Below are 14989 nucleotides of genomic sequence, written 5' to 3'. Positions count from 1 at the left end.
ACTATAGGTGTGCACCATTGAGCCTGATTACATTTTATAACTGATGTAAAACTAACACTTTTACATTAATAATTACATTAAAATTAATATTTTAATATCTGATTTTAGTAATCTGAGTCTTTTTTATTATTCACCCAGATAACATGTTATTCCATTACAAAAAAAAAACCACCACCCTCTCACTCTCCGATATGTGAAACAAATTTCCTCTAATAACTTCAATAATTCTTATTTACTTATATCCCTAGGTGAACTTCATCCATTAGCTGGGTTCACTCCAAAATGAGTTATTATTAAGGAACTCGTATCAAATAATAACTTTATTATACACATTTCCAGAGGGCTTGGTTCACATTTGGAATTTCTTTGCTAGTATATACTATTCCTATATTTTATGGTGACATAAGGGACAAATTAATGTATTTATATTCTGCCAGGTTTCCAAGAATTTTATTAGAGCCTAGCACTTTTAAGATCCCATGTCTCTTTGAGTGCATAATAATATGTGTAAATAAAGCTACTTCAAAAAGATAAACAAAATTGAAATTTTGTTATCTATGTTCCAAGACATTTACTTACTAAAATTTTCTTATTTTAAAATTTAACCATCATTACCATTTCTAAGGGGGCAGTTCAGAGATATTAAATACAGTGACCTTGAACTTCTGGGCTCAACTGATCTTCCTGCCTTTGATTCTGGAGTAACCATGACTACAGGTGTGCACCATTGAGCCTGATTACATTTTATAATTGATGTAAAACATTTATAGGCATTAAGTACATTCTCAAAACTCTGCACTTATGTTTTATGCATAACTCAGGCATCTGAGAGGCAGCTGAAATGTAAATGTAAAGTTTGTAAGAAAGAAGAAAGTTGACTGGCCTGCTCCCTGCTAACCCCCAATGTCTAGATCAAGGTCTTGTACAGAGCAGGGATTTAATATTCATTTAACAGATATCTAAAATTATACTGAAGTGCAAGCTGTGAACTCTTCTTATTTACTAATATGCTTTAGTTTTTCATCATACTAAAATAATTCTATGAACACAAAGCACCTAACACAATCTCTGGCACTTATGAATGTGTGCTGGATGAATATGTAGGGAGGTAAGACATTTTATCTAAAGGTTAGCCTTTAATTTATGTGAATGATACACAGATGAACTACAACTTAACCGTGTTCAAGCTTGACAATCACTGCATACCTGATTGTCAAATTTATATCACATAATCCATTTGAATTTAATGGTGAAATTACAACTCACTCGGCAATTTTCTTTGAAAGCTCCATACATGATGAATTAGAATTTGCTGAAAATAGCAACAGACCTCCTTCCATTATGTTCATCTTGGTTTCCAATTCAGGTGGCATCACACAAAACTTCAAAGCCTTTTGGTTTTCTAATTCTCAGAGCCTAGAAGGATACAATATACATAAAGAATTGCCATGATATAAAATATACCTCAAAGGATTTTTTTTTGCTTTTTTTTCCAAATGATATTTTATAAATAGCAAATAACTTCAGCTGAAGGAAAACAGTTTTCACCATAATGGTGTCTTTTATGTTGGACGGAGATACATACTTACGTGGGTAAACTGAAAGTTCGTTGGGTTTTAGGGTTCCAAATTGATAAAAATAAGTCAAAGGAGATAAACTAATTGTCACAACCACTGGGAATAAATAATGAACTTACAAGAAAGGTGGAGCTCAAGAGCTCAATGCTTTACTGTTTGCTGCTTAAAGTAAATTGTGGAAAAGACTTCCTTTTATTCTCTAACATCAAATTTATCTTGGATTAACACACAGAAAAATAGTCAAGCCATGAGTAAGGATGTGCACTCATCCATCCTTAAACAAAAAATAAATGACGCATCTACACCCAGCTTTTCCTGTGAAAACTGTTTCCCATAAACCTCCCTGTGACCTTTCAGCTGCCTCACAGATGCCTGAGTCAAGCATAAAACTGATCTTGTCATCTTCCTTTTCCTCATCTGGAACATGAGGCTGACAAGAAAATAACCTTAAGGAATGTTAAGTGACCACCCAATTGACAGGCAGCAGGACAAAAGTCTAGAGATCATCAGAGCTGAGGTTCTCATCCCATTTACTCTGGGCTGCGTGTCCCTATTATGTAATGAGGATGCTGTGTTGCATGAAGGATCAACAATCCAGCAGGCCATGAGGACCCCCTCCCAGAAAGCCTATTGCACTTCTTCCATTCAATGTTTGCTTGGGGCCCCTAGTGATTATAAACAGGCTGAAACTCAGCTGATCCTTTTTGTTATTCTTCAATTTTAATTAAGCAAGTAACATGCAAACACATCCTCCTTGTCAAGATCTTCAACACCATAGTTAGGCAAAAATAACCAGCCCCAACACAGGGCTTTTCCCCCAGAAGTGAGGGCTCCTGGATACTTCAGGCCTTTCCATGCACTCACAGTCCTGACCTTTACAAAATATATACACAAAACATACATTCAATGTTTCCAGTACAAAAAGGTATCATTGCACACATCCATACTTTGTTTTCTCACCAAACAATATATTTTGACAAGCAGGGTTAAAAAACACAGCCTTGCTAAGTTACTAAGTTCTTCCCAGCTGCTGCCAAGTCTTGCATTCTGTGAACATGCCACTTTTAGACAGGTCACCATCTGCAAGAGTTCTCCAAGTGCACACATGCTATGGAACCATCTGGTCTCAGGGAGCTCAGTGGATAGTCCCACCAGAGGGCTAGGAAAGTACACCTCCAGCCAAGTGCCCTCAAGAGGCTTTCCAATTAGGACAGACCAGGATTGTAAACCAGAAAACATGTGGAACTACAATGCAATTAACCTTGAACCTAAACAGAAATGTATATGGGATGATCAAAGCCCTGAAGAGACCAAGGAGGAACACTGTCTATCATGGCTTTGAAGCAGGGATCAGCAAATACAACCACGAGCCAAATCAGGTCCCTCCAAAGCCACTTTTTACAAAATCTGAGCCATGCTCCTTCATTCACAAATTGATCCTGGATGCACCTGCACACTGGGCATAACCACAAAGCCAAAAATATTACCTGGCCCTTTATATCAAAGGGTGGCTGACTCCTGCTTTACAAGAGAACACAGCATCTGCAAAAAAGGAGAATCTGGCAGACACGTTAATATAAAGGAAAGAAATACTGCATCATCACCAACACTGGGTGGGAAGGGATATAACACCATCTACCAATGTGTTTACAAAAAGGATAGAGGTTCAGAAAGAAAGAAAACTTTCTTCAAAAGTCACAAATTTAGGCTTCTGAGTCAAAACTCATGTTTGCATTTTCGCTTCTACTTCCCCTTAATTGACAGCAAGGCCTTGCTAAGTTACTTAAGACATCTTAGCTTCAGTTCCCTCATCCATGCAAATAGGAAAACTGGTCCCACAGGGTTACTGTAAAATTTCTGCCAAGCATTTAACACATGGACATTGGACACATGCATATGCAAATCCACTTCCAACACCTTGGATATCTATTAAATACAATAATAGTTATGGGGCAGCCATCTTTCTGTACCCTCTCACCTTCAAATAAGCTCCTAATAGTACAACAGAGTTCTCAAGAGTACTTAAAATAGAATGAAAATATTTTGTATAACAGAAAATACCATAGAAATCATTCAGCCCATCGTTCCTTACTCCTGCCTATCTGCAGGATTCTTGCCAAGGAACTGCTATACCAGGTGCTTGAACAGTCTGAAGCCCACATCAAGGGCTCATCATTTCATATTCTTCCTCAGAACATTCTGAGACTCCTTTCCCTGCACCCTCTATCCATTGCTTCTTGTCCTTTGAAAATTTATAGGAAACATCAGATTCCTTTTTCACAGGACAGCCCCCACCCTATCTCAAGACAGTTCCCTTGATCCTGTGTATTCCCTTCTTTGGGATATTTCCTGAAGCCTTTCCTCAGCTCAATGGCTCAAATGCCCTATATCATCTCAATTATGGTCCCTTAAGTTCCAGTCTTCCAACTTTTAGATTATAATCAAATTCTAACGTAAGGGTTGGGAGAGTTGCTAACTAGTAGAGAGAGTATGTACCACTCTGGGTTGGGGCAGTACTTTAAAAAAAATCCTAATGTCAAACCATTTTCAAAATGGCACAGTGTGGGGGTGAGGCATCCATGTGGAAATGACTATCAATACAGTCACACCCTGTGACTATTCATTGCACAAATGTAAGAGCATCCCTGAACTTGTAAAAGGAGTTGGCTACTAGGTTAGGGGAGGTGAGGAGCCCATAAGGGGTCTCCTTAGCTTCCTGGTATAAGGGCTTGCAAAGGAATGTAAAGTTGGGGGCCCAATGCCTAAAAAAGCCCAGCCAGACCCAGGAAGAAGAGGATGTAGAACACTGTTTCAGGTGGCTGTAGGTCATGGAGAACTTAAATTCTGTCATCAGGCTTTTTGAGGTTGGTGTCTGAAGGGCTAGTAAGCTGGGCTTTGGCTGGAGAGACCTGATAGCCCCAGAACCCCAGGAAATTTAGGAGCTGAACACGTTGAGTTTGGGAAGTCTTGAGCTATGAACTTCACAGGAGAAGGTCATCCACATACTACAAGAAAGGCAATCCCCCAAATCATGAGCAGTTAGAGCCTGTGCCGAGGCTTGCCCAAAGAGGTAGGGACTGTCCCTGAAGCCTTGGGGTAGGACTGTCCATGTCAGCTGTTGAGATCTAAAGGATATAAGGTCTTCCCATATGAAGGTAAAGAGGTAATAAGGGTCAGGATGGATAGACACTATAAAGAAGGCAGCTTTAACATCCAAGACAGTAAAGTGAGTGGTCGAATGGGGAATATGAGAAAGAAGAGTGTAAGGGTTGGGAACCATCCAGTGGATGGGAATAACTGCCTCATTAATTAAGCAGAGGTCCTAGATTAACATATAGGCTCCTGAGGGTTAGCAGACGAGCAATATGGAAATGTTGCAGGGAGAGTCAATAGGGATGAGGAGTCCCTGGGCAAGTAATCAGTCTATGATGGGTTTAAGTCCCTCCCTGTGGGTTTTCAGCATCAGCTGATCAAAAGGAGGCAGATGAAAAGCAGATGAACAAGGCTTTATTGAGATTTGCTCCCAGGCAATACCCTCCAGTCCAACACAGCAGGTCCAGGAGAATTGCACCCAGGCTCAGCCAGATTGGAATCTTACTGGGCTTAGGGCAGGAATGGAGCCCTTGGGATGGGAAAGGAAGGGTTTTAGAGTCCCTTGTCCTAATGGGTTTGGTCGGGGGAATCTTGCTGAGATCCAGTGTCTTTCCAGGATTGGTTAGGAGATCCCACTGATTGACAGGTGGTTAGGAGGCACCATCACTGCTTGTCTGTTGGTGCCTAATGAGTTGTTCTTTACTGCGTGCAGGTTGCCTGGTGCTTTCTTCTCTTAGCACCTCAAACTGACCTAACACTTTCCTACCAAAAAAACTCAAAACAGTTTTAAAAGAAATTCTTAAGAGAAAAAAGTTCAGCCAAAAACAATGGCAGCCTCTAAAGGAGAGTTTGGCACCACACAGATTAGCTTCTCCTTCACTTTCAAGACTGGCTCTGCAAACAAAACACCTGTGCAGGACTCCTGGATACCCAGCTCCCTCCTCTCCACAGCAGACACTAACTTGGCACAGTGCCACATCCTGAGCTGCCCAATATAAAACAGCTCTCCACGACAGGTGCACAGCTCTCAGAGTGCAGCCCACAAGACCACCTGAGTGAAACCTTCCTGATTGGGAAGCAGAAATGGAGGGGGTGAGTGAGACACTGTTTAGAGACTAAATTAGAGACCAGAAATTGCAAGGTCTAAAGGCGATACAAGGAGATAAGACCAGGTGCCCACATCACATGAGCAGGCCCCCAAGGAGAACCTTGGACCAACCCTCCCACCCTATAACCTTCACCATCCTGAGGGTGGAGATACAGAAAACAATAGACAACCCACCTACTGAATGAGAAGTGGAGCTGGAAAGATACTGAACTTATGCATCTTCCTTCAAGATTTTTTTCTCCTCTCTCTCTTTTCTCACCAACATTTGTGAAACCAAGTACTTTTCATGAATTAGGCTTTTGAGGATTGGGATATCTGAATAGTATATTACAGTGGTGTTATATATTCTTTTATCTCCAATTTTTTATGTTTTTACTTAATATGTTTGTTTTCTGTATCTACTGTCTTCCCTCTTGCCTCCTCAATATCACTCTCTCTCTCTTCTGCTACTAACCAACTTCTTTAGATTCCTCTTTCATGCTTTCTTAAATATAATAACTCTATTTCCTCACTTCCTACCCCCTCAATATCTCATCCTACACCTCACCCCAGGTTCTTTGTCCACCATCAGAAACTATAGACCCTTTTGCAAAACTGTTTATATGGTAGATGATAGTTGAACTTACCATTTCTGTATATTGTAACAAAACTGTAAACGTCTTCATAGCAGATATTTGGTTTAAGGTTGTGTATTGTGTGTATTGGGATCTGTTCACATTGTTCCCACCCTTAAAGGAGAGAGGAATTGGAAAACTGCAAGGACACGATAAACTTATAGGATAAAAACTGTAACACCTCAGATCCACAGAGGTATAAGGGAAGACACAGAAACAACATGAAAAAAAAAAAAAAAGGGAAGAAAGTGCCCCAAACAAACCAAGATACTACATTATTCGAATGCATGGCCAGCACAACAGAAGAAAGGACAGAGAAGGAGTTCAGGATGTACATAATTAAAATGTTCTGTGAATCAAAGGATGATATAAGAGAGCAAATATAGGCAGCAAAAGATCATTTCAATAAAAAGCTACGTAAGCAAATATAAGAAGCAAAACACTACTTCAATAGGGAGATAGAGGTACTGAAAAAAATACAGAAATTCTTGAAATTAGGGAAACAATAAACCAAGTTTAAAGCTCAACAGAAGGGGCTAGGGTTGTGGCTCAGAGGTAGAGTGCATGCCTAACATGCGTGAGGTACAGGGTTCAATCCTCAGCACCACATAAATATAAAATAAAGTTATTCTGTCCACCTATAACTAAAAAACAAATGCTTAAAAAAATCTCAATAGAAAGTGTCAAAAACAGATTAGATCACTTGGAAGATAGGACCTCAGACAATGAAGACAAAATATGCAATCTTGAAAAGAATGTTCACAACACAGTAAAGATGGTAAGAAACCATGAGCAGAACATTCAAGAATTGTGGGATAATATCAAAAGACCAAGTTTAAGAATTATTGGGGTAGGGGAAGGCACAGAGTTCCAAACCAAAGGAAAAAATAACCTATTTAATGAAAATAAAAAATTTTCCAAACACAAAGAATTAACTGGAAAATCAAATACAAAAAACTTACAGAACACCCAATGTACAAAGTCACAACAGATCCACACCAACACACACTATAATGAAAATGTCTACTGAGGCCAGAATTAGACAAGCAATCAGTGTAGATAGGTAAATCAAGTCAGGCCCGGATCAAGGAGGCCAATTTGCGTGAGTCTGGAAAGTTGGAGACTGTCCCCTGAGGGATTGAAATGTTAATTCCTTCAGAGCCTTCCCACACCCTCATCAAGAACCTGCCCCTGCTCTAACCTGTTGCCAAGACAACCCATCCCATAAATTTCCCCTCCCTACAGGGAGTTATAAGGTTGTTACTGTTTCCTTGGCTACTGCATCCTGCCCTTCTCCTTTCAGCCCACCTGTTCCCCACTTTTGGGCCCTCCCACTGAACATTCCTGGGCCTAGTCACTTACCAGGAAGGAGAAAAATAAGGGGGGAAAGGCAAGAGAACAAAGGAAGCCTAGGATATATTAAAAAAAAAAAACCTACAACATGCTGCCTTCAAGAGACTCATTTCATAGAAAAAGACATCCATAGACTGAAGGTAAAATATTGGGGAAAATCATATCACTCACATGGACTGCAGAAGCAAGCATCCTCATATCATATAAAGAAGGCTTTAAGCCAAAGTTAATCAAAAGGGATTTAAAAAAAGGACATTCCATACTGCTTAAGGAACCATCCATCAACAAGCCATAACAATTATAAATATATATGCCCCAAACAATGGAGCATCTATGTTCATCAAACAAACTCTTCTCAAATTCAAGAGTCAAAAAGAACACAACACAATAATCCTGAGTGGCTTTTACACACCTCTTTCACAACTGGATAGATCTTCCAAACAAATGCTAAACAAAGAAACTATACAACTCGGAGCTGGGGATGTGGTTCAAGCGGTAGCGTGCTCGCCTGGCATGTGTGCAACCTGGGTTCGATCCTCAGCACCACATACAAACAAAGATGTTGTGTCCACCGAAAACTAAAAAATAAGCATTAAAAAATTTTCTCTCTCTCTCTCTCTTAAAAAAAAAGTGTCAAAGCTTTTTTTAAAAAAGAAACTATACAACTCAATCATACAATCAATAACTTAGATTTAACAGATACATATAGAGTATCTCATCCATCAATGAGCAAATATACTTTATTCTCAGCAGAACATGGATCCTTCTCTAAAACAGACCATATATTATGCCACAAAGCAAATCTGACTAACACAAACAAACAGATACTTCCCTGCATTCTATCAGATCATAATGGAATGAAATTAAAAATCAATCATAAAGGATAGAAGCTACTCCAACACATGGAGACTAAATAATATACTATTGAATTAACAATGGGTTGTAAAAGACATCAAAGAGGAGATTAAAAGATTCTTAGAGGTAAATGAGAACACTGATACAACATATCAAAATCTCTGGAACACTACAAAGGCAATATTAAGAGGAAAGTTCATTGCAGTGAGTTCATTCCTTAAAAGAAGAAAAAGTCAACAAATAAATGACCTAACAGTACATCTCAAAGTCCTAGAAAGAGAAGAACAAATTAACACACCAAAAGCAGTAGAAAACAGGAAATAATTAAAATCTGAGCTGAGATCAATGAAATTGAAATAAAAGAAACAATTGAAAAAAATGAACAAAACAAAATTGGTTCCTTGAAAAAATAAATAAAATTGGTAAACCCTTAGCCATGCTAATGAAGAAAAGGAGAGAGAAAACTCAAATTACTAACATCAAAAACTCAAATTACTAACATGAAAAATGAAATATCACATTGGACACTACAGAAATACAGAAGATAATTAGAAATTATTTTGAAAATTTGTACTCCAATAAAATAGAAAATACTGAAGGCATCAACAATTTTCTTGAGTCATATATTTGCCCATATTGAATCAGGATGATCTACACAAGTTAAACAGATCAGTTTCAAGCTTAAAAAAAAATGCCATCAGAAACCTACCAACTAAGAAAAACCAAGGACAAGATGGATACACAGCAGAGTTCTACAAGACTTCAAAGAAGTAGTAATACCAACATTACTCAAAAGAATTCATGAAATAGAAAAAGAGGGAATACTTCCAAACTGATTCTATGAGACCAATATCATCCTGATACAAAAACAAGACAAAGACACATCAAAAAAAGAAAACTTCAGACTAATATCTCTAATGAACACAGACACAAAAATTCTCAATAAAATTCTGGCAAAACAAATACAGAAACATATCAGAAAGATAGTGCACCATGATCAACTGGGATTTATCCCAGGGATGCAAGGTTGTTTCAACAAATGGAAATCAATAAATGCATCACATCAATAGACTTAAAGATAAGAATCATATGATCATCTCAACAGATGCAGAAAAAGCATTCGATAAAATGCAGAACCACTTTATGTTCAAAACACTAGAAAAACTAGGGATAAGAGGAACATATCTCAGCATCATAAAGGCTATCTATGCTAGGCCTAAGGTCAACATCATGATAAATGGAGAAAAATTGGAGGCATTCCCTCTAAAAAATGGAACAAGACAGGGATGCCCTCTTTCACCACTTTTATTTAACATAGTTCCTGAAACTATAACCAGAGCAAATAGACAAATAAAAGAAATTAAAGGGATACAGACAGAAAAAGAAGAACTCGAGTTATCATTATTTGCTGAAAATATGATTCTACACCTAGGAGATCCAAAAAAATTCCACCAAAAAACTTCTAGAACTAATAAATGAATTCAGCAAAGTAACAGGACATAAACTCAACACCTACAAATCAAAGACATTTCTGTACATCACTGACAAATCCTCTGAAAGGGAAACAAGAAAAACTAGCCCATTTACAATACCTCAAAAAATTCAAAGTACTTGGGAATCAACCTAACAAAACAGGCGGAAGACCTAGACAATGAAAATTACAGGACACTAAAGAAAGAAATTAAAGAAGACCTTAGAAGATGAAAAGATCTTCCTTCTTCTTGGATAGGCAGAATTAATATTGTCCAAATGACTATACTACCAAAAGCCCTATGCAGATTTAATGGAATTCCAATCAAAATCCCAATGACATTCCTCATAGAAATAGAAAAAAGCAATCATGAAATTTACCTGGAAAAATAAGAGACCCAGAATAGCCCAAGCAATCTTTAGCAGAAGAGTGAAGCAGGTGGCATCACTATACCAGACCTTAAACTATACCTCAGAGCAACAGTAACAAAAAACAGCAGGGTATTGGCACCAAAATAGACTTGTTGAACAATGGTACAAAATAGAGGACACAGAGACAAATCCACACAAATACAGTTATCTCATGTTAGACAAAGGTGCCAAAAACATATTTTGGGGAAAGGATAGCCTCTTCAACAAATGGTGCTGGGAAAACTGGAAATCCATATGCAACAAAATGAAATTAAGCCTCTATCTCTCACCATACACAAAACTCAACCAAAAGTGAATCAAGAACCTAGGAATTAAACCTGAGATCCTGTATCTAAGAGAAGAAACAATAGGACCTAATCTCCATCATGTCGAATTGGGCCCCAACTTCCTAAATAAGACTCTTAGAGTGTAAGAATTAAAATCAAGAACCAATAAATGGGATGAATTCAAACTAAAAAGTTTCTTCTGGGCAAAAGAAACAATCAGTGAGGTGAATAGAGAGCCTACAGAATGGGAGAAAAATTACACCCTTCACACATCAGGTAGAGCACTAATCTCTAGGGTATATAAAGAACTCAGAAAGCTAAACACAAAAACACAAATAACCTAATCAATAAATGGGCCAAGGACATGAACAGACACTTCTCAGAAGAGGATATACAATCAATCAACAAATATATGTAAAGATGTTCATCATCAATAGCAATTAGAGAAATGCAAATCAAAAATACTCTGAAGATCTCACCTCACTCCAGTCAGAATGGCAATTATCAAGAATACAAGCAACAAGAAGTGTTGGCAAGGACATGGGGGAAAAGGCACACTCATACACTGCTGGTGGGACTGCAAAATGGTGCAGCCAACATGGAAAGTAGTATGGAGATTCCTTGGAAAACTTGGAATGGAACCCCTCTTGACCCAGCTATCCCACTCTTTGGTCTTTACCTAAAAGACTTAAAAAATACTACAGGGACACAGCCATATCAATGTTTATACCAGCACAATTCACAACAGCTAAATTGTGGAGTCAACCTAGATGCCCTTCAGTAGATGAATGGATTAAAAAAAATGATGTGTATATATACAAAATGGAACACTACTCAGCAATAAAAGAGTATAGAGTCATGATATTTGCAGGTGAATGGATGGAGCCAGAGAAGATAAATGCTAAGTGAAGTTAGCCAATCCCAAAAAACCAAATGCTGAATGTTTTCTCCAATATAAGGAGGCTGATTCATAGTTGGGTAGGGAGGGGGAGCATGGGAAGAATAGATGAACTATAGATAAGGAAGAGGAGTGGGAAGGAAAGGAGGGGGTATGGGGTTGGAAATGAGATGGACATCATTATCCAAACTACATATATGAATAGTATGAATATACTTTGTATACAACCAGAGATATGAAATCCTGTGCTCTATATTTATAATATGAATTGTAATGTATTCCACTGTCATATATAAAAGATTAAATTTTTTAAATGTTATAATGTTATGTTATAATCTATGGAAATTGGAGCTTTTATAAAACTCACTAGGCTTTAGAAGCTACACCAGATAAAAAACAGAATGCTATTAATTGTACTTTTTATATAGGCTCAGCTACATGAAAGCCTTAAATGGGAATTACCTTTCTGACTTGAAACAAGTAAATCTAGGCTTCTCAGCCTTTACACGTGAACAGTAAGAGCTGTGCTAGGCTGAGCATATTTTGTACAGAAAATGACACATTCATTCATTTGACCCTAACAACTCAGAACTCAGGAACAAGATGTTGTACACTGTCACAGCAAAGAGAAATGAGATCTGATATCACAACATTTGTGATCAGCTTCAAGGGAATAATTGGATAAATCTCTATAAGACAACTTCTTCATCAGACAATGTCACAGGAAGAAATAAAGAAAACGTGAGGGGACTATTTTAGATGAGAAGAGACTAAAGATATATAAACACATCACTTGAACTAAGAGTCCTGGTGTGTGGTGGGTATGACAGCTGTTGGGATGGTAGTGTAGCTCAGTGGTACAGAACATGCTGGCAGATATGAGACCCTGAGCTCCATCCCTAGCACCAGGTTCTTTAGGAAAACTGGAAATCTGAATATAGAATGATATATTATATGATTAAAGGATTACCGTTAATTTCTTAAATGTGACAATGGTATTATATTTATTCAGAAGAAAGAATTTATTCTCAGAAGATTTGTGGTTACATATCTAGCGCCAAGTGTCTCAATGTCTACAATTTACCTTAAAATGATTTCCCATATAAATATTCAGATGACAAAATGTGAACTGTTGACTCTATGTTGTAGATATACATATGGGTGGGTGATTAGGGTATCATTTTTTTTAACTTTCATGTGTGTTTGAAATTTTTATTAAAAATGTTGAAAAGGGTTGGGGTGTAACTCAGTGGTAGTCTACTTGCCTGGCATATGTGAGGTCCTAGGGTTCATCCCCAGCATTGCATCAAATAAATAAATATCAGAATTTAGTTTTAGAAATGGGGAACTTTAGAGATGAAAAACCTTACTCAAGGCTACATGGCTTCTCAGAAGCAGAGAGAACTTGGTCTTGGCCCGATTTTTAGGAGTAGGTAGTATACAACACTAGCTGCACAAACTGTCTCAACTTACACAGAAAATGACTTGCCACCCTGCTGAATTCCATATATGGTAAGCAGAACTAGACAAATATCCTGATTTGGAAAAATGTCTAACGCAAACATGCCTTGTTTAGAAAACAATTCATATTGAGTGCTAAAGAAAGAATCCTTATTTCAACTCTTGAAACTTACCCCAAGGAAAGAAAGACAAAACATTATGCTTAATAATGGAAACTATAAGATTTTTTTTTTAAACAGCAGAAATTCCAGACATATGCAAAGGTTCCACATTGGGGTAATCAAGTACAACTGAGACTATACTTCGATAAAATAAATGTTCAATACTATATAAGCAAAGTTGCTTAGGAATGAGGCACAACTGGGTAATAAAGGTACATTTCAGGGCAGAGAATGAATATGGACAAGAATGGTATTGGGGGTGGGGAATCAATAATATGGGCAAATTATTCAATTAATGTTTTAATTAGGTATATATGACAGCAGAATGCATTTTGACTCATTGTACACAATTGCTGCACATCTCTTCATTTCTCTGATTGTATCTGGGTATTTAAATTCTTAAAAAAAATAATTAGAGATCATACTTCCTATTGCCTCAAAGCCCCTCTCCACATTTCCAATATGCCTTACACAACCTAATTATCCAAATTGAGCCAACATTAAAATAAGAAAACTAAATCCTCATCATCAATATACAATATCGGGGATAAAACATTTTAAAGTAGAACAGTAGCTTAGAAAGCAAATCTAGGTACTCCCTCAACCTCTGCGTGGTTCAGTATGGGGTGGAATAAAACCACTCTTTTGTAGGTTAATGTCCGCTACTAGCAAGATCAAGCAAATTAAAACTCAGGGCTGCGGGTACATTAGGGATGGGAGATGAGATCCCCTGCTGGCTGGGGACCTGCTCTCTGAAGGGCTCTGCCGCAGGTCCCACAATCAGGAATTCCCGCCCCGCCCCCCAGGCGCCTAGAGGGGGCGGGGGACCCCGGGGCCAAGCGGTAGGTCCCAGTCCCCAGTCCCCGCCAGCCCACTCGAGAAGGAAGGAGGGAGAGAGCGGGGGCTCCGTTGGGGCGCGACGTTGGAGTCTCCCTCGGTACCTGCAGCCTCCCCCGCGGGTCCCGGACCCTTCAAGCCGCGGCGCTCCCCGCCCCGTGCACCTGCCGGTAACGCCAGAACCCGCCAACCCGCACCGCCACTCGACGCTGGCTCCCGCCCGCCTACCAGCCCCCGACTCCAGTCCCGACCCCAACTCACCCTCCGTTGTGGAAAGAAGTCTCTCAGGCCTGTCTCTAATAGCAAAACGCCGGACGCGCGCTCAAAAACCGCTACCGCAGCGCCAGAGAGGCCAGGATGGAGCGGGGCGGAGCCAGAGGAAGCTCGCGGCTCGGGCTATTGGCGTGGCCTGCCCCAGAGGGAGGAGCGAGCTTAGGGTCCACCTTATAGGGGTGGAACCACTGGCAGCTGGGACCAATGAGATGGCTGGATTGATTTTCTGGGCGTAGCCCTCCCAAGGGAGAAGGAGACAGTGGACTTGGCTAGAGTGTAGTCCAGCTGACTTGAGGGGCGCGGCAGAGGACTGGGTTTTGCCTGTCTGTCCCTGGGAGAGTGCAGGTCTCAAGGATTATGTGAGAAGTGAGAGTGGGGCTTGGAGTTATAGGTGTCTGAGTTCAAGTCTTTACTGGCCTGCAACCTCAATCAAGACACTTCCTCTTTCTGACTCTCAGTTTCCTTCTGTAAAAAGCAGATGATCACAGGGCTAGGGATATAACTGAGTTGGTAGAGTATTTGCCTTGCAAAAAAAAAAAAAATTAAAAAGAGAGAGAAAGAAAAAGAAAAGATAAAACAGATGATCTTATG

The 14989-nt window shown here is 39.1% G+C and overlaps 1 long non-coding RNA gene across 4 annotated transcripts in view; it reads right to left on the bottom strand.

Annotated features, from left to right (window-relative positions):
* Nucleotides 1-14508, bottom strand: part of LOC144376181 (uncharacterized) — a 50111-nt gene extending 35603 nt beyond the window's left edge. For 2 of the 4 annotated variants that reach the window (XR_013436366.1, XR_013436367.1), the window contains exons 1-2: nt 14387-14508; nt 1267-1416 (exon numbers count right to left, since the gene is read on the bottom strand). This is a non-coding gene — a long non-coding RNA (uncharacterized LOC144376181). The remainder of the gene's footprint in view (nt 1-1266; nt 1417-14386) is intronic. The other 2 variants (XR_013436368.1, XR_013436369.1) reach the window with 1 other exon arrangement.
* Between the last annotated feature and the right edge of the window lie 481 nt (nt 14509-14989).

This window comes from Ictidomys tridecemlineatus, chromosome 3, assembly GCF_052094955.1.
Source record: "Ictidomys tridecemlineatus isolate mIctTri1 chromosome 3, mIctTri1.hap1, whole genome shotgun sequence".
NCBI classification, from domain to species: Eukaryota; Metazoa; Chordata; class Mammalia; order Rodentia; family Sciuridae; genus Ictidomys; species Ictidomys tridecemlineatus.
This window is presented reverse-complemented; position numbering and strand designations above follow the sequence as displayed.